This window comes from Eptesicus fuscus, chromosome 3 (genome assembly GCF_027574615.1).
Source record: "Eptesicus fuscus isolate TK198812 chromosome 3, DD_ASM_mEF_20220401, whole genome shotgun sequence".
In the NCBI taxonomy this organism is placed as follows: domain Eukaryota; kingdom Metazoa; phylum Chordata; class Mammalia; order Chiroptera; family Vespertilionidae; genus Eptesicus; species Eptesicus fuscus.
The window spans coordinates 25,928,759-25,954,160 of NC_072475.1; the positions used below are offsets into that span (position 1 = coordinate 25,928,759).

General features: G+C 36.4%; 1 pseudogene; it reads right to left on the minus strand.

The window, feature by feature from the left end:
- Positions 1-2,003: 2,003 nt before the first annotated feature.
- LOC103286794 (sodium/potassium-transporting ATPase subunit beta-3-like) lies at positions 2,004-10,542 on the minus strand (annotated as a pseudogene).
- Between the last annotated feature and the right edge of the window lie 14,860 nt (positions 10,543-25,402).

The window sequence follows — 25,402 nt, forward strand, 5'->3', positions numbered from 1 at the left end:
TCACAGAAACGTACACTTGAAACCTATATAATCTTACCAGTATAACCCCAATAAAGTTAATAAAATAAGTATATATATATATATATATATATATATATATATAAAAAGAGTTTAAAAAAACAATGTTGATAGAATTTACATTTATGTAAATCATCCAAATCCAGGAGAAGAATCGTATTAAAATTCAAATATAACTTTGCCTCTTTTTATTAAACACTGACCAGAGGGTAAGTCTCTCAGAAGTAATATGAAAAATACAATTTTAAGTTTTAATTCCCTCAGGTATCAAAATTTACCTACTAACTAAAAGAATTTCTGTTTCTACATCTAAAAGTTTAGAATATAGGAGGCAATAAAATAATTAAGACAAAAAGCAATGACAAAGCCTCAGGAAAACTTTTCTAAGTATGTAGCTGCAGGCTAATGCTGGTTAAACTAATTATAATAATCTTTAAGAAGTAAAATTCTATGCAATAGAACTTTCTTTTGAATATTATGAAACAATGTCCTATTTGGCATAATTTAATATATTTAGATTATATTAAGTTGCTTACTATAAAATTTTATCAGTCATTATGATAGTTATTAATTTAAATCAATATAAGAAAAATTATTAAAATAACAGCAGAATTTTATCTTAAATTATTTAATGTATCAAAACATATTGTTCCTTTTAAAGTCATGTTTTTTAATAACAGCTTATGTACTTTTTATATTTCACAATTTATATTTAATTAGACTCCACAGTCTGCTAAATAAAATGAGTAACACAGTATTTGAAAAAGTATTGTACAATTTAAATCTTATAAATTTAATTTTATTAAAAAATTAGGTGTATGCTTATATTGGCAAACCAAAAATGCTATGTTCCATGTGTGGTCTAAAATATTTTATAAAGATATAGTTATGGCACTAAAATAATACATCACTATTTTTTTACATATTTTATAGCAAAAAGTTTGTATTCTTAATAAAAAATATCCACAGACCAATTCAGAATTTAAAAAAATAATTGAACTAAATAAATCTAAGACAACACTTCTTTATTTATTGATTTAAGAGTGGGGGGAGAGAGAAACAGACAGAAATATTGATTTGTTGTTCCACTTAGTTATGCATTAATTGGTTGATTCTTGAATATGTCCTGATTGAGAATCCAAAGCTTAATCTTGGGATATCATGACAATTCACCAACGAACTGAGCTACCAGTCCAGGGTTAAAAAACATTTGTGACTCCACTTTTATTTTATTTTTTCTTCGTTACATACAGAACTTTTTTTCACACCACAGTTCTTGCAGCTATAAAGTCACTTGATATTGGCCAGGTACCATTTTATTTCCTAAATTTTGTTTACATTAAAATATTACAGTTTACCACTATCAAGTCCATAAAATATTTATATAGTACAGCATATTGAGCCTTTAGACACTTAAGCAATTAAACCACATAGAAATAGGACCAGATTCCCATTCTACATGGTCAGAATATGGTGTTTGACTATACACTGAGTGGCCAGATTATTATGATATATGAACTCATAATAATCTGGCCACTCAGTGTGTGTGTGTGTGTGTGTGTGTGTGTGTGTGTGTGTGTATTATAGGCCTGATGCATGAATTCGTGCATGGGTGGGGTCTGGCCAGCCTGGCCAGGGAGAGGGGACATGGGCTGTTGGCCAGCCTACCTGCTGGTCGAACTCCTGGTCAAGGGGACAATTTGTATATTAGCCTTTTATTATATAAGATATACACTGAGTGGCCAGATTATTATGCATTCAGAGATCATCATAATCTGGCCACTCAGTATATGCTCATTCAAAAGGCAGTTACTTAGGAGGACACTCACTGAATGTGATGATCTGGAAGCACATTGTGAAGTTGCCTCCCTGTCATGTACCATTTTTCTCCAACGTGGTCTCATAATTCTAGATTGGCAGGTCTAGTTTACACAAAATGAAGACAGACAACAAGACATTTACTCTGTGGTGCTATCTGACTCAAACTATGCATGCATTGTGAAATTGAAGACATCCAGTCCTAAAAACTTGTCACCATCATCCTGGCTTTTCAGTTTGGGTGATCCATCAATCCTGAACCCCACTATTATTTCTTTCACAGTAATGTTAGGATCAAAGACAACCTAGACTACAAACAATGGCTATAGATACCTATGGAAAGAATTTTAAGCCTATAATTCATAGAACTGCTGTGTTTTCATCCTTTGAAACACATGCTCTTCTCAGTTCTCCTTGAGGCTTTAATACAATTACAGTATTCTATTTATTTTCACAAAAATACAAGAATTTCCTGTGGAATAGCCAAAATCAGGAACATTCACACCACTGCATACTTGAAGTAAGGAAACAAACAGACGTGCCAACATAAATTGAACCTTTTTGTTCAAAAAGTGCTTTATTAGGGCCAACTGTGGGATCCTTCTGTTCTTCTAAATCATACCACTTTAGAAACTTCTAAGGGTCTTCATTGTACCCTTTGTAGGAATTTGGATCCAATGCAACGTATATCCCAATGCACTCACTGGTTTTGGAAAAAACCACCACGAGTCCTGGACTAGGAATCTGGTCACAATAACTGGGGTCCTGCTGGTCCAGAGGCTGAAGCGTAGCCCACATTGTGAATGAAAAGTCTGCAGCCAGGAATCCGTGAAAGACTGGGTAGAAGAGCAAAATCAAACTCCAGCTTTTGGTGGCGCACCCCAGGAACTCCCTGGTGGTCCACAGGTAGATGACCTTGTGTTGTGTGTGGGAGAGGCCACCGGGTGGCGGCACCTAGGACAGAGGTGCTTCCTGGGCTGGCTCAAGCAATGCAGCCCTGGGACAATGGCAGAGGCTGGATGGCCAATCGCCCAGGACGTCTCCCTGCAGAGATGCGCTCCAGTAACTCCACATGTATCTTTTAAGGCTGATTTATATGCCAGGTGCTCCAATCAAATGACACTATACATTAGGTAGTGATTTACCATCTCAGAGTTGATGGAAATAAGTTCCAGATTAATTCTTTTTCTTTGAGTAAAAAAGTAGTTAATGGCTGAGCTGGGATTTAAACCATTTTCTGTCTGACTCTAAAGGAGGTACTTGATATCAATACTAGTACTTGATATCAATACCATGTTATTAGTTATGATTCTCCTTTTTTTATTCATTCAACAAATTATCTTTCGAGGACCATTAAGGCCAACCAGTGTTTTAAGCACTAGGAATGCATCTGTGGAAAAACAGAAACTCTTGCCCTCTTAAGAATGACAGTCTGTATTATTCTGAGTTATGACAGTATGGAATCATGTGATTAGTAAGTATTAAAGAGCATTCTTTGATAAAACTTTAACAACTTCCTGAGCCACAGGCTTTAAAAATCTATGTATTAATATCTAGACCCTATATATGAGCTAATGCTATTATCACATTTACAATTTAAATTTTCAGTAATTTCCAAAATTCAGCTTCAAAATTGTGTATACTTTTAATTGGCAATAATTTTAAATCCTAACCAATATATTCTAAAATGTTATTTTTTGTATAAAAATATTTTATAAACAATATTGCTACTGCTATTATCTATTCACACTTATCGACAACCTTGAAATCTATAACTTCTTTACATAACTTTAAAGATAAAGTACATAGTCAGAGTGATGCCCTACAATGACAAAAAAAATATATATTTTCTCTAAAGGGACTTAAAATAGTTGTAGAGACTATTTTTAAAGACAAAAGCATACATTATAAAAAACCCACAAAAAAACAAGCACTTCCAAAGAACTAGGAACATAGATTAATGCCTAGTTTTCTCTTCATATTCTTAACACTAAGTAAAAATAAATACTGTTTCCCCATCATACCGAAGAGGGTAATCAAATACACTTCAAAGAATTCTGGCATCTTTTTTGCTTTGTTCTTAGTGACACTGACAACAGCTGCTATGTAAACCAGATAAATAACTTTGGACTTCAGACAGGAGGCTGAAAGAACACATCCCTTGGGTTGCTGCATTTGTTGGCTTCCTTACTGATTATCTGCTACACTGAAGAGACCTCTTTAATCATTGATGTTCCTGTGAGGGGTTTGTTCTTCAGCAGCATCATAAATGCAAATAGAACTGAAACTCAAAGACTTGCACATCCACTTATGTGGATCTCAAAGCCCAGCAGAATATTAGATAGTTAATGAAATCTGTATTTTTTGGATCCTTGAGTAGCATATTCTTTAAAGTTTGTGAAGATATGCCCAGAGACAATAATACCTAACTTTTGGGAATAGAGGCAATAGGCTCAAATTACTACATAAATAGAATTTTCACAACTACGTATATGCTAAAACTTTTAAAAGCTCATTTTAATTTTACAAGATGGGAACATTTTTGTAAAATATGTAATATTTTTTGAAAGTCTAAAAAGAATATTAGCATACTACAAACTGTTTAATATGGACGCATGAATATTAATCACTATGTAAAATGTAACTAGTTTATTAAACATATTGGTCTCCATATGCAAGTCATGAAGCAATTTTATTTCTTTCCCCAGTCTCTTTAAACTTACTCATTAGCCTGGTTTTGTTTGCTTCTGGGATAAATTCATGGGTAGGTCTTTGGGTATTTCCAAGCCTCAAAATCATTTTATTTATTGAGATGAAATGATGAGTTAGTATAATAATCAAAAGTCTGCACCTCAAATACATTAAAGCTTCTCTCCTTCCACTGAATGCTGCTTCAGGTCTGGAACATCGCCACTTGATGGGAAGAAAATGTCAGCTTATTTCTTCCTTTGTCGATTCCTCCCTGGCTGCTTAGCACCATCTTCTGATCCCATGGCCCCCCATCAAGGGTTCAATCAGAAGAGAGGTGATTTGGGGTGAGGAGTACTCTGGATTCTATTTTGATCTGCTGTTGGCCCTTTTGCAAGATGACTTTTTTTCTTGAAATGATTTATCTGTATTTTTCAGAGAATCCCTCCTCCTACCCTGCCAAGTTCCACTGCCACTACCTTGGTATCGGGGTCTGCAGCTGACCTTTATGCCACACCCCACCCTAATTCAGCTTAGGACCTAATAGGACACTTGTTTCGTTTATTCAATCATAGTCCACTTGAATGAGGTCCTTTCAGAACTTGACGAATCCTCTCGCAGCCCACATCTGCCCCAAGGAAAGCATGTACCCTTTGCTTTGCCTCTTGTGTTCTGCCACTTCAAGCCAACAATGAGATTCTTTTTCCATTACACTTTTTAGATGTGGCCTGTAAAACCTGATGTTAGGGAGCTTTGCTTGTGGTTCTCATGAAACCCTTCTCATTTTCTTTAAGTTGAGGATGACAAATACCATGGGAGTCCAACGAAATTTGCCAATGTGATTCTGCTTGTCTCTGCAATTTTCTACTCACCCCTTACATATCCTCAGATACAGTAGATGATGGGCTCAGGGTTCAGAACCATTTGTCAGCGCCTCTTCTGCAAGATCCCTATACATCCTCCAGCTGAGCATACTCCGCTGGAATTTGAGTTCTTGCCTGAACCTCTTCCAGTAGGGGCTATTTTGTTTTGATTTGTTGCTATCTTCCTCACGAGAGGGTCACAAAAAGCAGCAACAGCAGCAGCACCAAGTTCGCTGTGTTCTGATCCAAGCAAGGCCGCTTTTATGCCATTTTCAGAGGAGGATACAAGTATAGAATGTTTGTGCCCCCCCCCTCACCCCCTAAATTTATATGCTAAAGCCCTAACCCCCAAGATGACAACATTTGGAAGTGGGGCCTTTGGAGGAAGTAGTTAAGGTTAGATTAGTTAGGGTAGGACCCTCTTAATGCCCTTATAAGAAGAGGAAGACACAGATCTTTCTCTCTCCCCTCCTGTGCACATACCAAAGGAGAGTCCTGGGAGGAAATAGCCAGAAAGAGGCCATCTTCTGGACAGAAGTGAGCCTCACCAGACCCAGAGCATCTTGATCTTCGATTTTCCAACCCCCAGAACCCTGTGAATTACATTTCTATTGTTTCAGCCACCCAGTCTATGGTATTTTATAAGAGGCCCAACTGGACTAAGGAAGATACAGGTTTAAAACTCAGAAACTTGTCATAATGTCACAGCTAAGCATTCAAGTCAGGACTCAAACCTAGAGCTGTATGAATGTGACCCCTTCTCTTCTGACATAGCCCACTTATCTCCTGCAGTTTGGGACTCCTCAGGCATGTTTTGGGGCAATGTTTCATAATTATCTGCTTCTCCCATAATTGTATTCATCCCTTCACTAAATATTCCCAGTGTCTCTAAATTGGGCTGAGATTTATTCCCATTGCCTGCCACTAGCAGTGTCCTGTTCATCCTTTTGGTTTGCATGTAAGTGCTTGTTGTTTCAGTCAACCAGTGTGCATAACAGCCTGTGTATTTTATATACATATGTGTACATTTTATTTCTTTTATTATTTTTTAAAAATATATTTGTATTTATTTCAGAGAGGAAAGGAGAGGCATAGGGAGATAGAAACATTAATGATGAGAGAATCATCCGTGGGCTGTCTCCTGCACACACACACACACACACACGCACACACACAACACACACACACACACACACTCACACACACACACACACCACTGGGGATCAGGCCAGCAGCCTGGGCATGTGCCCTAACCTCTTGGTTCAAAGGTGGATGCTCAACCACTGAGCAACACTGGCCAGACTGTACATTTCATTTTTACCTGTAGCATGTTAAAATAATGCCAATTGCTACAGTTTCTAAATTGCGAACATCTAGAGCCCTGCCATTGTTGTGTATATGTTCCTTTGAAAGTGAGACACGTGTCTGGATCTCTTCTGTTAGCCACATGCATAGACTTGAAAACATGATCTACTTATTACTTACTTTTGCTTTTCAGAGGTCTTCAAGAAATCATAATGTTTTAGGGCAATTTGTGTTGAATGATGTTTGATAAACTATGTGAAGATTTACATTTTTGATAAAGCATACAGGTAAGACAAAAGCCAGAAATATAGTTCTATAAATCCTTATAGACCTTTTCACTATTTTTTTTTCCATTTGGGAAGTCCTCTCTCTAAAGGAATAAAAGGACGGAAGCAGCATGAGCCCATTGTTAGTATTATTGTTTAACAACGCTGCATAGAAAAATCCATTCAAACTCCACAGGTCCAATTAAATGACTGACATGTTTTCTTATTTGAATACAAACAATTTAAATCGCTGTTAAATGATTTAAATATTCTGCATATTGTATGAAAAAGTCAAGTATATCCATATTTCTGTCCTTTAAAGATGAGTTCTACTTGGCATTTATCGAAGTATTTGAGAAAGAACAACAGAAATGTTAAAAAGGCTGATATGAGATGATCACAAAACTTATTCTAATTAAAATATTCCTCTGAAGGTCTTAGAGAAGTGTTACACTTTAGAATATGTAAAATATTTTAATTTTCTTTGATCATACTTATGTTTAACTGACTGAAGAAAATATATTTACTAGTCACCAAGATTACTAATCAGATCAACTTCATTTTGAAAACAAACTGCTATAGATTCTTACTCTATAAAAAGAGTTGAACTAAATCACTCAACTTTATTTTCAGCTGAAAATTCTCCTTCTAGATATGATTTTTTAATTCTTTGTAAAAATAAGAAGCCCTATAATAATTTGATAAACATTTTTTTGGAATGGAGAACTGTACAAATATAGCTATATTTGGCACAGTAAGGCAGACAAGGTCTCAATTTCATAAAACATAGTCAAGAGAAACTAGAATTCAGGTACACAAATCACAGTTGTTTTCAGCATTGCTAATAATTGTCTTATTTGTGTTCTACAGTCTAGACTATACACACTTCAGCTGCTAAAATTTAGGCAATTTATATTAGGGGAGAATGTTGACTGGACAAAATGCTGTTTGAAGAGTAAGCTGTCGCTAGCAATAATAAAAACAGCACAGCAGAAAACTGCCCCGATGTATATAGGATATCCTCCTGTGTGTTAAACCCTTAAAACAGTGTTTATCACACTATCAGAAGTGAGGGGTAGAGGAACCTGCTGTTGCTGTTCCATAGTATTTTTATCCATTAGAAAGTGTCATTGTTCAAGCCTCATTATTGCTCCTAATGATGCAATACAGCAAAGCTAAATTTGAGTCAGTATAAATATTTGAATGAGCTCCTACAGTGCATTGAACTTGGTGAGAAACATTTTGAGGGAAATAAAAGAAACCAGAGAACAATCCTTCAACTATTTTAATTTCCATGGTGATAAATGGTTACATTCCTAGTGCAATATTTCCCTCAGACTGATACTCATATAAATAACACAAAAGCTATTTGTACGGCCGCCTACTTTTCCTGATGCTTCTACAAATAGCAATTTCATGATAATGGTTTATGGGCAAGGCAACACTCAGCAAAGCTACTTTCTTAAAATCTACAAATCACTGGTCAGGTAAGCTTGTCAAGGAAAACAGTAGTCTTTGCTGCTAACTATATAAATTTACAGTATTTAGTTTCTGTGATTGGAATTCTTTATTGTATAAATATTCCACCAGAAAACCAAAGATGTAGAGCACCATTTTTATGTTTCCATGACCATATGTAAATAAGACAATGATGTCTTAAACCATAAGTTAAAAAAAAAACAACACCTTCTGTTATCAACTTTTAAAGTACAATGAACCTAAATAAAATGGTTCTGCAAAGATAAATATGTAATATAAGGTTACGATATTTACATTGCAAGTAGTGAGTAATACGATTAAAAGAGAAAAAAAATGCACCAATTGAACAATTACATAAGTAGGTGATAAAGTACAAAGTTGAAGGAATTTAGTAAGAGAAAACTAGAGCAATTGGATGATTAGTGTCCAGGAGGGGGAGGGGGTGTTGCTATTTTGTTCAGTGAAGTCAGTTAGACATTTTTAAGGAGGATGTGGTACAGACCTGAATTCATCTAGGAAAATCTAGGAGAACTTTGCAGTAGAGCATGCTAGGTAGAGGGCAGGGCAGAGGAAGGTTAATGTGGCTGGAGACTTGATAGTGTGTGACTGGCTCACCAAGGTCAGGGAACTTTCTGAAAACAAAGCCAGAATTCAGAAATTCTCTAATGATACACATTTCTCACACCCTGTCTGGATGATAGATTAGATATACTCGGTGGGGCAGGATCTCATGTCTTCCATCAAATGTGCCATCAGAAGCTCCTTTTGAAATGTCATTCATATGAGAGCTACATCTGATACCTTCATGTCTTGGTTTACTCATTTGTGAAAGGAAATAATATTACCCACCCTCTCAGAGGTTTAACTTCATTATTCATTTATTTTCTTAGTTTGAACCACATATTTATTAAATTGGATTAATTGCAATGTTTGCTCTATGATACACTCTCACGATTTTTCTACAAGATATCTTCCTTTATTTATGTATTCATTCATCTATAATCTGTAATAATAAAAGTGTAACATGCTAATTAGACTGGACAGCTGAACGACCTTCCAGACGTCCTTCCAGATGAAAGCTGGGGCTGTGAGGGCTGAGCCCCTTGCACGTATTTTGTGCATCGGGCCTCTAGTCATATTATAAAGATCCATGAGACAACTGAAAACAAAATCTGAACAGTTGACAACATCTTACATCTATGAATATGTCCCCTCTGACCAAACCATTCCAAAGTAACCATTACCCTTAATCTTGTGTTCAACCATTCTCTGCTTTTTTAATACAACTTTATTACTTTTTATTTTAATTTTATTGTTTAACTTTTAGCAAAAAAAAAACAACCTTTTAGCTTTATTAAAAGGATATCATATTCTATGTAATATTAGGGAGGATTTTCACTCAAATGAATATTGTGATTTCATCAATATTGTAGCATGTAGCTCTATTTTCCCTCCTATTAAATACTTCATTGTAAATAGACCACAATTTATTAATCCGTTCTCCTGTCAATGTGCACTCATGTTCATGCAAGCATTTTGCTATTATAAACATTTTCTATCATGTCCTCTTTAACCTGTGTAAGAGTCATCCTTGAGCATATATCTGGGGCATGGAATTGCTGGTTTCAAGACATGTAAATGTTCAACTTTCAAGCCAAATGTTTTTCTTAAGAGACTCAACCAATTTACACTGCCCTGAGCAATGTATAAGGAACCATTTTCTCTCTGATACTTAGTAGACAGCCTCTCCATTTGAAGTGGCACTTGGGGATTGATGATTGAGCAATTTTGTCCCTGGGAAATATTTAATGCAACAGTAAATGTTAATGTGACTTGATTAGTATGCAGAGGTTGGTGCAGCTTGTTATAGATCAGTTACTGCTGCAAAATAACTTCCACAGTCATTGGAAAATAATATTAGTTTGAATCACATGAAATTGCTGTATTAGGTTAAAACATACAATATTAGTAATTTCATATGATTCAAACCAAGAGTTCCTTAAGATATTTTGTTGTTCCACTTTCCAATAATCCCTATTTACTGTATCAGTAATGACTACTTTTGTCATCTCTTTCACCATTAATCTGTCACTGTTCCTCTTCATGCTTAAATGAATCACCAGTACAGAGTTATTGTATTTTTCAGATTAACTTTTAGTAAAAGGTGACTCATTCTATTTTAATTAGCAATGTAATCTCATTGTCTCTTCTTTCTACTCTTGATTTCTCAGGTTGTGATTTGTAAGTCTAAAAAAATATTTTAAAAGTTCATTATAAAAAAATTTGCCCTGGCTGGTGTGGCTCAGTTGATTAGAGCATTGTCCCATGCACCTAAAGGTCACAGGAATGATTACTGGTCAGGGCACATATCCAGGCTGCGGGGTCGATTGCCAGTTGGAGGCAACCAGTAGATGTTCACTTGCATAGTGATGTTTCTTTCTCTTTCTCACTCTTCCTTCCTTTCTCCCTAAAATCAATAGAAAGCATATTCTTAGGTGAGGATTACAAAAATATTCTAATCAGCAATAGTATTTAAAAGAGAGCGCAGGCATATAATTAAGTAGGCACAACTATTCCAGTCATTAACACAGAATTAATGAAAATTTAGGGGTTGACTAAATTTCAGATTGATGTTATAGTCAAATGTGACTAAATCCTGACTCTCAAAATTTGCATTTATGGTGGATATTTACTTTGGATATAGAAAAATATAAGATACTCTAAAAATTATTAATTTTGAAATGTAATAAAAATTTATTCTGAGCATATGAGAAAATTTTGGATAAAAAGAAATGACCCAGTATGTTTTAATAGTGACCCAGCATGTTTTAAAGAAGCTAAAACTGTATTGCCTCTACATTGAATTTGACTTCTGCTTCTTTTTAAATACAGGGTGTCCCCCACAAAAAAAAAAAAATGTATACACACACTTTGAATAATTATAAAGGCAATGTTTATTAAAGTACATTTCATTTTTAAAATTGAGCTATCAGCTGTTAAAGTGTATATACATTTTTTGGGGACACCCTGTATATAGAAATGATACATGAATATGTGATACTGTGATGTCATACCCGTTGCCATGAACAAAATTAAGAGGTGTTTTTGTTTGTTTGTTTGTTTGTTGTTGTTTTAAATAGAGAGGTTTATTTTCAGTAGAACCTTAATATCTGAACATTTTGAATATTTGGTTATACCACCATGCTCTCCCTCACAACAGTGCGGTGAACGAACAGTGTGCCATTGCATAGACGTAGGCAGAGCTTTCAGTTTTTTAACTATTGACTTATGAATACATCCATCTAATTGCAGCAAAACGTTGTCCCTTGTAGGTATAAATCAATTTAACTTATGTATTCATACTAAAATTTTAAAGTGCTTTTCCCTGTGACCTATTGTTTTGTAATATGTGTCAGAGCCTTAGGCTCTTGATGGAATGATAGCATTAATAGAAAAAATTATTGTCTCTAAATGCAACCAGTGTCCTTATCAAATAGGAAATAATGTTCCCTGACATACACACAATAAAGTTCCATTTTTTACCATGAAATGAGATCCTGACAAAATACAGCAAACCTGACAAAGTATAATAAAAATATAGAATTTCTTGAACATTTTGCTCAGTGAATAAACAGTGTTCATAGTTCTTAATCCATTCATTCATTAAACATGTATTTATGAAACACCCATTATTTCTCAAGCATTGTCTGGTTTCAAACTTCAAAGCACTTAGAATCCAGTAAGTAAACATGTACAAAACTGTAATGAAATGTGATGGGTGGTAGAAACTAAGTTTTCTATTAAGGGTAAGTGTTTAGTAATGCTTCCTCAGATAAAGGTTTCCAAAGAAACAAAACATTTCAACTGTTTCTTAAGAAATAAATATTATTCTCAAGTCATACATTTTTTTTTCCAAGCAAAAAAATTATATGTTTATCCACTCAATCACTCTATAACTCACCCATTCAGTCATTAAATATATGTCAGATACACAAGTAGAAAAAGATTCATCCACATGGACCTTATATGGCAAGGGCACTATTTGAGTAGACAGAAAATACCACTCTTAAAAAATATAAGTTGTAATTTGCAAAAGTACTCAATTACTGTTCACAAAAGTAATTCCCTATAACATCCTTTATCTTATTTATTAACTCATTTATTATTTGTGCTGCCATCTCTTGTCCTTATACTATCTATAAGTTCTATGAAACAAGAGCCTTTTCTGTCTTAGTGTCTGCCTGGTATGTTAAATGACTGACTGATTTATGGAGTGAATGTATAAATGTGTTACTTTTGTTTTGAAAATAATTTTATGACTTTAGAAAGCATATATTTAACATTACAGTTAATGATGAAAACATCTTCCTAAGAGAAGTTAGTCTGGAACAACTAATCAAGAATGTCTACTCTTACCACCCATATCTAATGAGTGTTGTGCTAATGGCCCTAACTAGTAAAAAGGCAAGCAAAAGAAAAACATGCATAAAAATCTATATCCTATATAATAAAGAGGTAATATGCAAATTGACCATGAATTTTGTGCACCGGGCCTCTAGTCCTATCTAATAAAAGAGTAATATGCAAATTGACCATCACTCCAAGACACAAGATGGCTGCCCCCATGTGGTCAAAAATAGCTGCCCCCATGTGGACACAAGATGGCCACCACAAGATGGCCTGCAGGGGAGGGCAGTTGTGGGCAGTTAGGGGTGACCAGACCAGCAGAGGAGAGCAGTTGTGGAGGACCAGGCCTGCAGGGGAGGGCAGTTGGGCGGGACCAGGCCTGCAAGGGGGTGGGGCAGTTGTGGGCAATCAGGCCAGCAGGGAGGGCAGTTAGGGGTGATTGGGCCAGTAGAGGAGGGCAGTTGGGGGAGACCAGGCCAGCCAGGGAGGGCAGTTGTGGGGGACCAGGCCTGCAGGGGAGGGCAGTTGGGGGGGACCAGGCCTGCAGGGGAGGGCAGTTAGGGGGAACCAGGCCTACAGGGGAGGGCAGATGGGGGGGCAGGCCTGCAGGGGAGGGCAGTTAAGAGGTGACCAGGCAGGCAGGGGAGGGCAGTTAGGGGTAATCGGGCCAGCCGGGGAGCAGTTAGACGTTGATCAGGCTGGCAGGGGAGTGGTTAGGGGGTTATCAGGCTGGCAGGCAGAAGCAGTTAGGGGCAATCAGGCAGAGGCAGGTGAGCAGTTGGGAGCCAGCAGTCCTGGATTGTGAGAGGGATGTCCAACTGCCCGTTTAGGCCTGATTCCGGTGGGATCGGGCCTAAGAAGGGTGGTCAGACATTCCTCAAGGGGTCCCAGATTGGAGAGGGTGCAGGCTGGGCTGAGGGACACCCCCCCCACCTGTGCACGAATTTCGTACACTGGGCCTCTAGTATAGATATAAAAGCCTAAGTGACCAGATGACCAGCCAGTAGCTATGATGTGCACTGACCACCAGGGGGCATACACTCAATGCAGGAGCTGCCCCCTGGTGGTCAGTGCGTTCCCACAGCAGGAGCACCGCTCAGCTGACCGACGGGTTCATGGCTGGTGAGTGAAGCTGCAGCAGTGCAAGCCTCTCCCATGGACACTCCCCCTGTGCACCTGAGCATGGCAGCAGGCACAGTGGGGCCAGGATGAGTGGGAGCGGCTCCCAGCCCAGGCTCAGTCTCCTTCCTCCACCTGCTGCTTTGCGCACTACTTCGTGCTATGCGGGATCAACACAGACAGCAGGCTAGAGTCCGGCAAGCTGACAGGTAAGGCTGGGCTGCAGTGGTGTGGAGGTCCACTGATTCCCGCAGGCCAGGCCGAGGGACCCCATTGGTGCACGAATCTGTGCACCGGACCTCTAGTTAGAAATAAGGAAGGAAAAATCTATTTGGAGATGACTTAATTGTTAACGTAGACTATCTTATGGAATCTGAATATAAGAAAACTACATAAACTATTAAGTGAAGTTAGTAAGTGTAGGATTCAAGGCCAATTCAACAAACAGATATATTTCTATAACTAGAAGCAAAAAAAATATATATATAGGAACATAAAATGTAAAACACCATTTGTTACAGCATAAAACACAGCAAAACACTATAAAAAATAAAGTAAAATGTGATTTTTAGAGCTCTAGAAAACATGGGACAAGGTAACTAAAGAAGACAAATAAAAATAATACAACATTATCATGAATTAGAAGAATCAATATGAAAAAAACACTAATTTTTTTTAATTAAGGTATGCTATACTTCTATATCAAAAACTTAAGTTAAATATAAAACTGCTTGATGAAATTTTACAGTATCTTGGAAATCTTTGAAAAGACTAAATTTTCTTTGATGGCACCTAAAAATATTTATCTTAAATAATAAATCACAATTATAAACTTACACTCAAAAGGCACTGTTTCAGAAATCAAAAAGTCAAGTCACAGATTGGGGAGAAATTGCAATGTTTATGGCTGACAAAGGATTTATGTCTAGTTTGTGTAAAGAACTGTCATGATTTTATAGTAAGAAGATAAACACTCCAATTGACAAAACAGGCAAGTTATTTCAATAAAACCTTTATAAGAAAACATATGGTCAACAAGTACACGAGAGAGTGCTCACTATCATTGCTGAGCAGCAAGGTGCAAATTGATATCATCATGATGATATATCACTTCACACCCACCACAATGACAAAAATGACTGACTATACCAAATGTTGGCAAGGATGTAGAGACATTTGGATTCTCATATATTATTAGAGGAAATATAAAATGTTATAACCACTTGGGTAAAGTAGTTTCTTTTTACATTAACCATGCATACTTTACTCAAGAGAAACGAAGACCTACAAAAACACCTTGTAGGCAGCCTTTCATAAAACTGAAAAACACTCAAAATGTCCAAAACCCAGAAGAATGGATAAGCGGTGGTATATTCATACAAAGGAATACTATCTAGCAATAAAAAGAATGAACTAATGATATGCAACAGCAAGGATGAATCACAAAGGCTATTTTGAGCAAAAGAAGGAAGACACAAAAGACTGTTTATATGATTCATTTTATGTAATATTCAAACCCAAGAAAAACTAATATATAAGTATAGAAATCAAAACTGAATGATTATGGGAGTAGAGACTTATTGAAAGGAAGCATGTGAAAATGTTATGGGATGATGTACGTATGCCATGTAATCCCCTCCCCTTTTGTGTGGGCAGGATGGGGACTATGATGGAGGTACTGCCATGATTAAGTTACATTACAGGACAAGAGTGGTGTTGCAGATTATGTATACTTAAGGTCCCGATTAGCTGACTGGGAGTTTATCAAAAGTGAAATTACAGTGGTGGGTATAACCTAATTTGGGCATCCTTCAAAGGAACTGGACTTCTCAGAAGGAAGAGATTGGCAGATTCTCCTGCTGGTCTTGAAGTAAACTGCCATATTTTGAGAGGACCAGTACCTGAGGGAAGATTCTAGGAGATGAAATTGACTGCTGGCCCACAACAGGCAAGAAAACAAGGGACTTGAATCTTAAGAAGGATTGAATTCAGCCCATCACCTGAGTGTGCTTGTAAGAGGATCTCAAGTTCCAGATGAAAACACAGCCCAGTGGTCACCATGATTTCAGCCTTGTGAGATGCTGAACTATACAATGTTTGGGCTTTGACCTGCTGAAAACTATAAGATAATAAGTGAGTGTTGTTCTTAATCCTCTAAATGTGTGGCTATTTGTTGCCTGTGAAGTGCAATCATTTTTCATAATTCAGAAAAACTTTTAATTAGACATTTAATTGATTAACTTTAAATAAATTAGATCAGTTCATTTATAATTGCTAATTCACAACATATAAAAAAGTTTAAAAAATTCTATGACCACTTTAACAAAATGGAATTTTAAAATATTTTGTTTTTATTTTTATTATTTTTTTTAATTTCTTTATTGATTAAGGTATTACATATGTGTCCTTATTCCCCCATTAACCCCCATCTCCCATTCATGCCCCCACCCCCCTGTTGTCTGTGTCCATTGATTAGGCTTATATGCATGCATATAAGTCCTTTGGTTGATCTCTCCCCCTTACCCCCACTGGCCCTTACCTTCCCTGAGGTTTGACGTTCTGATTGAAATATTTTGTTTTTAAATACACTTTATTTGTTGTTTGACATTCTTGTTTATACTACATTTATTTTTTTTATGTGTTGCATACAATGGATGCTTATTCAGAGCTTTCTAACCTGTTCATGAATTTGTTAGCTAGTAGCACATACAGTGATAATGACTTGAAAATAAATGCTATATATTAAGCTACTTGCTCAAAATGTGTTTGTTGTGAATCTAATGATGTCAGAAGGGCAGTAGTGTTAATAATAGTTCTGTAAATTGAGCAGTTAATGACAAACTCTACTTCTTTTCAAGACACTTTTCCCAAAGCTTGAATTCCCTTGTCTGGATCTCAATTTGTTATATGTATTTTTCAAGTTGTTATATTAATTAGAATTATTATACTTAAAAATATGTCTGCATGCTCTTATCATGTGATTCTCAAGAGTTCTACATATTTTCAGACTGAGATAATCATGGGAAAAAGCCCGATTTTATAAGAAAAAATTGCAATGGAACCCACACTATATTTATTTTCTGATGTCCATAAAAACAAAACAAACAAACAAAACACACACACAAAAAAAAACACAACAAAAAATATCCTGTAAGTCTACTTTTAAGTGTTGTTTGCAGACTAAAAATACTAAGGCCAGCCCTGCTTGGCTCAGTGGTTGAGTGGTGACCTATGAACTAGAAGGTCACAGTTCGATTCCTGATCAGGGCACATGCTCCATCCCCAGTAGTGGGCATGCAGGAGGCAGCCAGTCAATGATTCTCTCTCATCATTGATGTTTCTATCTCTCCCTCCCTCTCCCTTCCTCTCTGAAATCAATAAAAATGTATTTAAAAAAGATAAAAATACTGGGTATATTTATACATTTTCTTAAATACCAAGTACAGTTTTACTGTGAAGTCAAACAAAGCTTTCAGTTAATGTGTGATATATAGAAAATAAAGCCAGCTATTCTGCTGATGTACAAATAAGGGCCTAAAACATTACTGTTCAGGGAGTAAATCTTATAATTTATCTGCTAATACACTGCTGTGATATTGCAGAACCTGCAACTCAAACTGTGCTAGGAATTTATCTTCAAAAGAATTATAATGCGGCCACAAGGCAGAAGATGATTTACATTATTGTCTTATTGTGATTATCAAAAATTCTATTCTCTTTAATTTGAGATTCAATCCATTTCAATTTGAGAGTTTCACACAAAGTCAAGTAGAATTGAAATTAATTGATAAAACTCATTGTTTCTTCTGTTAAAGTTCTTGGCATAATTGTCCATACTTTAGTCTGAACTCATATAAGCCTGTATTATTATTAACTGTAAATTGCATGGTAATTTGGCTAATAGCATGAGGGCAGGACAAATTAAGATACTTTCTCTGCAGGTTTTCAGCCTGTGTCCTACTGCGTGTGACTCAATTCATTATTCTTTTTGATTAAAGACAATATATCAAGCTACTGACCCATAGATTTTTAACTAAAGTCTTAGCTAAAACCATGCCTCCTGATGTTTGAAATGAATATTTTATTAGATATATTAACCAGCATAGTTTATTAATTAATGACAAATATTTGGAAAGGCTTAGCATATTTATAAATTTTGCAGAATGTTGTCATGCTGGGAGAATAGCAACATTGAGGACTTGTAATGAGCTACACATTTCTATATCTGTTCTAAGAGAAAAAAAACCATTATCACTTTGCAATTATTTTGAGATGTAAAGATAATTATTTTATTACTTTTTCCTTTGTATTGAATTTATTGGGGTGACATTGGTTAACAAAATTATACAGGTTTCAGGTGCACAGTTCTACAAGACATCTTCTGTATTCTGTATTGTGTGTTCACCATTTATTCCCCATATATCCTCCTCTACCTTCCCCAACCCCCCTACCCCCAGACAATAAGCACACTGTTGTCCAAATCCATGAGTTTTTTCTCTTTTTTTTCTTTTTTGCTTAATTCCTCCACCCCACCTTAACCCTGACAGTTGTCAACCTGCTCTTGCTCTTTATGTATGTGTATGCCTATATTTCGCTTGTTAATTCATTTTGTTCATTAGATTCCACATATTAGTGAAATCATATGGTACTTGTCTTTCTCTGACTGGCTTATTTCACTTAGCATAATCCTCTCCAAGTCCATCCATGCTGTGGCAAAGGGTAAGATTTCTTTTTTTTTTTTTTTACGGCTCAATAGTATTATGTGTAAATTATCTATTTTTTAAAATATTTATTGTTGAAAGTATTATTTTTGCCCCATTTTTTACCCCACTGATCCCTTCTAGTCCTCTTTCTCTCCTCCAACCCCCATCCACATTTTTTTATCCATTCATCTACTGATGGACACTTGGGCTGCTTCCAGATCTTGGCTATTGTACCTAACGGTGCAATAAACATAGGGGTGCATGTATTCCTTCAAATTATTTTTTCTGATTTCTTCAGATAAATTCCCAGAAGTGGAATAACTGCATCATAATGCAGTTCTATTTTTTATAATATATTTTTATTGATTTCAGAGAGGGAGAGAGAAAAAGAAACATCAATGATGAGAATCATTGACTGGCTGCCTCTTGCACACACCTTACCGGGGATCGAGCCCACAACCTGTGCATGTGCCCTTGCCTGGAATCAAACCTGAGACCCTTCAGTCCCCAGGCCAATGCTCTATCCACTGAGCCAAACCAGCTAGGGCATCTATTTTTTAATTTTTAAAGTAACCTTATATACTTTCCACAGTAGCTGCATTCCCACTAAATTCAAGAGGAGGGAAGACTCCCAAGCTCATTTTATGAGGCCATCATTATCCTAATTCCAAACCCAGATAAAGACACTGCAAATAAATAAATAAATAAATAAATATGCCACTATCCCCCATGAACATAGATACTAAAATATTTAACTAAATATTACTAGTAGCAAACCAAATCCAGCAATACTTACAAAGATCATATGCCATAATCAAGCAAGATTTATTTTGGGGATGCAAGATTGGTACAATATCCACAAATTAATAAATGTGATATACCACATAAACAAAATGAAGGATAAAAACCACATGATCACATCAGTCCATGCAGTAAACGCATTTGATAAAATCTAGCACCCATTTACGATAAAAACACTTAGCAACATGCGTATAGACGGAACATGCCTCAATATAGTAAAGGCCATATATGACAAACCCACAGCCAATATTACTCAATAGGCAAAAACTATAAGCTTTTCCCTTAACACCTTGCTGACTGGTCATGAGAATTCGTGTCTGCACTTACATTAATTTAGGTAATTTTAAAACTCTACATTCCTTTCAGACCTTAAAATTACTTAAATTAATGTAAGTGCATATACAAATTACCTTGTGACTGGTCAGCAAGGTGTTAAGATTGGGAACAAGACAGTATGACTGCTTTCACCACTCTTCTTCAACATAGTACTGAAAGTCCTAGCCACAGCAATCAGACAAGAAATAAAAGGCAATCATATTGGAAAGGAAGAAATAAAACTGTCATTATTTGCAGGTGACATAATATTGTATATAAAAAAAACACCCTAAAGATTCCACCAAAACATTACTAGAATGGATAAATGAATCCAGTAAAAGAGCAGGATTCACTATAAATATCCAGAAATCAGTTGCATGTTTATACCCCAATAATGAACTACCAGAAAGGGAAACTAAGAAAAAAAAATCTCATTCACAATTGCTTCAAAAAGAATAAAATACCTGGGAATAAATATAGTATTGTGATTCTTAAGTAATTTTTATATTTTGGGGACCTTGAAGCAATTACCCATAGGATTCATTTGCAAAAGCTGCTCTGACATCAATAATAATAAAAGCATAACATGCTAATTAGACCAGACAGCCGAATAACCTTCTGGACGTCCTTCCAGATGTCCTTCCAGGCGAGCCTCAGGATGAAGCTGGGGCTGCAAAGGCTGAGGCAAGCCACCATGGCTGCGAAGGCCGAGCCCCTTGCACGAATTTCGTGCATCAGGCCTCTAGTAATCTATAATTTGCACTGTAGTTTTCATAGTGTCAGATCTTGAGCTTAATCCTAACCATACCTAGGACTATAACAGAAAAAATTCTAGATCAGACATGATTGTTGTATTACATGAGCCTTCCAAGGTTGCTACTATGTACGTTATTCAAGAATTGGATTTTTAATTATTAAAACCTGGTGCCATTGGCAAGGAAACCAGTGCTTGCCAATACTTCTGGTCAGGGATGGCCTACTTGAATTCCCAATTCTCTTTGAAAAATGCTATTAAAGTAGGGGATTAAATCAGTTGATTATTTTCATTACTGTACAAATGCAAGTAAGGCAGGTGGTATACTGGATCAATGTAGTGTCAGGGGACTGAGGATAAAATCCTAATCCCACGCTTACTATGACAAAGAGTGGATCAACTAGACCACTGCACAGGAAGAAAGTGTGCAGTGCAGATATCCCCTTCCAGAGATGTCGAGAGTAAGGAGTGGAGGAACGCGAACTGTCCTAGGAAATGCTAAAGGGTACTCTACTTAAAATTATTAAAACTCCAACTTTGTAATATTGTAAAATATCTGATTTGTCTCCATGGGAATTATGACGAGGAATTGAAAGCAATTAGCAACTGATGCCAAGTGAGGACCTGAATAGTGTTAGGATGGCACATGCATTCTCTTTAGCACCACCTGGATGTTAACACTAGGATTATGTGGTATTTGTAGGCAACTTTTTATTTATTTTATTTTATTAGTATGTGTCATTTTTAAAGAAAGGCATTTGGGGAAATGCATCATCTCTGTCTTCCCAGAATGAGTTTATTCATTTACAATTAGCCACTATTGTTCATAAATTATGGGCTAAAGGAACTCCACCGGTGATTAAAAATCATCCATATGCTACTAGAGTCATATCAATAACTGCAAAATCATTATAACTACAAATGGTGGCCATAGAGTAGACATTTGGCTGCTTATGACACCCTCCTGTTTTAATATATTGCCCATTTTAGCAAATGGAATATTATAAAAGTAATTGTGAAGCTTTTGCTATATCAGTCACTGAAACCTCAAATAACCAGCATTACAGTGGCCAATTAATATTTCCCATTTCAATGGTAGAAATATGCACTACTGAAACAGAGCAAGTTGCAATAAACCAATGGTGTTATATCATATTTTAACTGTGCATTTTAGAATTCAAGTTGCATATTTAATAGTTTTGTTCTATATTGGATTTGTGTTGGAATTTACTAAATCAAATACTTTCATAAAAATTATAAAACATAATCCTGGTAAATTTACTGTGAATATCCTTTAACATTTTAAAATTTATTTTTACTTATCTTTAAAATTTTTTAATCTTCATCCAAGGATATTTTTCCCATTGCTTTTTAGAGAGAGGGAAGGGGGACAGAGAGAGAGAATCCCGATGTGAGAAAGAAACATTGATTGGTTGCTTCCCACAGGAGCCCTGGCCAGGGTGGGGATCAACCTGCAACTCATGTACATACCTTGACCAGGAATCAAACCCTTGACCAGGGATCAAACCAATGAACACTTCTTTGCTGGGGCCGAAGCTCTAACCACTGAGCAGCAAAGGACAGGGCAATAACTTTTAAAAGGTAGAATTCATTTTGCTGTTTTATTTCCACATCTGTTAACCTGGGATCTGCACAGAAATGTTAACTAATCAGTATGCCAGAGGCCACAGAGCTCATAAATGGCAGAATTCACAACACACCCTTGAATTATTGAAACTTGCTCTAGAACCCATGGTCATAACAGTTACATACATACTGCTCTGCTTTGGCTGATACAAACTGAAATAATACTCATCTCACTCATTTGGATCTTATAGTTCAATAATGAAGAAAGAGAAATAAACAATGTATTATATTGCATCTCCAATAATAATTATCTTCTGTCCAAGACACAACCCAGAGGAAAGTTTAGTTTTTGTCATACACTAACACTACGATATTCAGTTGAGTTGCATATTGGAGTTTGATATATATAACTTAAACTAGGAACAGTGCCAAGAAGTATAGTGAACCAAGGAATCTATAGATATAAATACAAGGTAGTAGATGTATAAAGCATCTACACTGGTACACATGATAAAGAGAGCTATAAAAATTTAATCCCAATATTTGGTCACTCAAGGTCTTTTCAGTCTCTCCATAGCATTTTAATGTCCTCTTCTACCTTATTCAGCCCTCACTCAAATTCTAATAGTAATTCTCAATTTCTTCCTTCCATTAATTGTAGCTCATGTGTGTATCTTTGACTTGTGGTTATTTTCAATTATCAGTTTTGTTCTCAGAATATTCAGAAGTTTCTTTAATCTTTTGCAAGCCATCTTTAGACTCCTTAATCTTCCTCCAGATATCCTTTGCATTTCCATTCAATTGCAGCCCTGCTGTAATAAAGTTTAGACACTTTCAATTCTGGGAAGCCTTGAACATATTTTAAGGTGGTGTTTTGGACACCCAGCAGGCTTTATAAATGCAGAAATTAAAAGTTCTGTCACATTCCCGTGCTTTAAATCTGGTTAACATATTTCTCTAGGCAAATGATTTCCAATTATGCTTGCATATCTGAGCCATATAAGGTCTTTTTAAAATTTGAACATAGAGGACTCACCCCAAAATTTCTAGAGAAGGGACACAAACAACAGTACGTTCTAAAACTCTCCAGGTGATTACAGTGTGCACTCAAGAGTGAAAACCATGGACCTGAATATTTTCTTGTTAATTGACCAGATTACAGTTTATGTATCTTTTCCTACTGCAGTGCATAAACCATTGATTCAGGCATTTAGGCTCTTTCCTTGCCCTCTAATTTAGCACCTAGAAGAATGCCTGACAGCATGAAGCAAAGAAATGCTTTAAAGAAACAAAGAAGTAGATGCTACTTCAGTTTTTCCAGGTATCTGTAATTTAGTGATTTTATCATGGTTGAGATTCTCTTTCTCATATTTCAAGCTTTAGGAAATTAACTTTATCAAGTATTCCAGAGATTTCTATGCTCACATGTTAAATAGGTTCATAATGATCATTAAAGCCAAATGACATTCAAGTAAATTAGAGTGCCAGACCACCCTGGCTCTCTGAACATGAAGCTGAGCATCTTTTTTATGGTTCTGAACTACCTGCAAAGCCACCCTAACTTGGAAGATTCTGTCATAAGTATGGACTCGCCAAATAAATACTTTGATAGTTTTATGATGGTGCTATATTTATCTGTTTTCTCTTTTTGATTTTGTATAAGTTTTCATGTGGTTATACTACAGAACTCTTTTGAACTGGTGAAAATTCTTAAGTTTATTATAACTTTTACACCATTTGCCTTACAAATACCATAGTCTACAAAACCAATCATTGTATTAATTAAAAAAAAAGGTAGTCTTTGAATGCAACTCTCTCCAGAGATTGCAATGCACTGGCTGTGCACCAAGTTTGGTGTGGGGAGGGCGGCTTTCCCATGTGAGGCCCGCCAGACCCTACAGGCTCTAGATGAAGAACCCTGCACTGATGCAGACCTCTTAGCAGAAGTCACCTTGCTGTGAACTGGGAGGTAAATTTGCATGAAGGGGGAGAAAGGTGAGAAGGCAGAGACTAAAAGGAGGACACCCTAAAGCGCTGCCCAGTGGGGTGGAAGCTTAGCTCCTGTTGGGCTCTGCTCACACCAGGGAAGCATGGAAGAGGGACAGTTCTTTGGAGGAAAATAACATTTGAAATCCAATTTTAAAGAAAGAAGGGGAGCAATGCCATAGAGGTGGATTCAGTTGAATTGGTGAACATTGCTATCTTCATAAACTAATTTAAGGAATGAGAAGAAAGGAAGAAAGGACATTCATTTTGGAAGGAACCAAAGCACCTTTGTTAGGTCGCCGAAGGAGGAACACACGAGGCCAGAGTGGTGAGAGATTACGAATTTATTCCATCATCCGCACACCAGGTGGCTGAGTCTGGATGGCTCCAGCGCCCAGTGAGGGGAGTCGGTGGCTTTTAAAGGACTTTTGGTGGGATTTTTCTGGGCTGAGACTTCTTTATACGTAACCGGGAGGGGAGAGAATGGAATGTGGTCACCACAAGTGAAATGTGGTCTTCCGCAAAGGGAATGTCCATAGTGAAATGACCTGAAAAGCCAGTTCCTGGGGGAAGGGTATCAACTCAATTGCTTCATCAAACCTAATAACCTTGAAATTTTAAGGAATGTAGTAATTGCCACTGAAACCACCTTTGTCACCACAATGGATGAAGCGCTTCAAATTTAAAAGGTACAACAATTCTCCTATGATGTTACATTTCCACCAAGAACTTTAGATGATTGAAGGGATTTATTTTTATGTTTCAATATGTACCTGTTTATTTTTCACATACTTTCTTTTTAACTAGCCTATTATTGTTTTTGTGAAAAGGAATGAATCTTGTTAAAACAAGAAATCTACAGGCAGTTTAAATCTATTCTTAATTACTAATGGTGCATGTTTTAACGCATTACCAGATTCATACTGGAAACAGCAAAGTTTTCCTTCAAAAGCCAAACTTTGAATATTTTGGAGAATTTGTCAGATATCATACTTCATGGTATTCACCTGCCAGGGGGATTTTATTCAATTTTGGGGGAAAATAAAAATAGTGGGCACTGAACAGAAGGAAGAAGCGCGCCTGTCTCCCCTAACAAAACTTTTATCATTTCTGCTTCCCTCAGGAGCAAGATATATTAGTGATGAACTTTTGAGAATATTTATGGCGCGCTTCCCGCTGTCATCCTGAGTTAGTGCTTAGAGCAGGGTTTGCAACCTCCAGTGCCTATAGGCAGTGCGCAGGGAATGTGAATGTTTGAAATATGCCAATTTGAACAATATTCTTCACTTACGG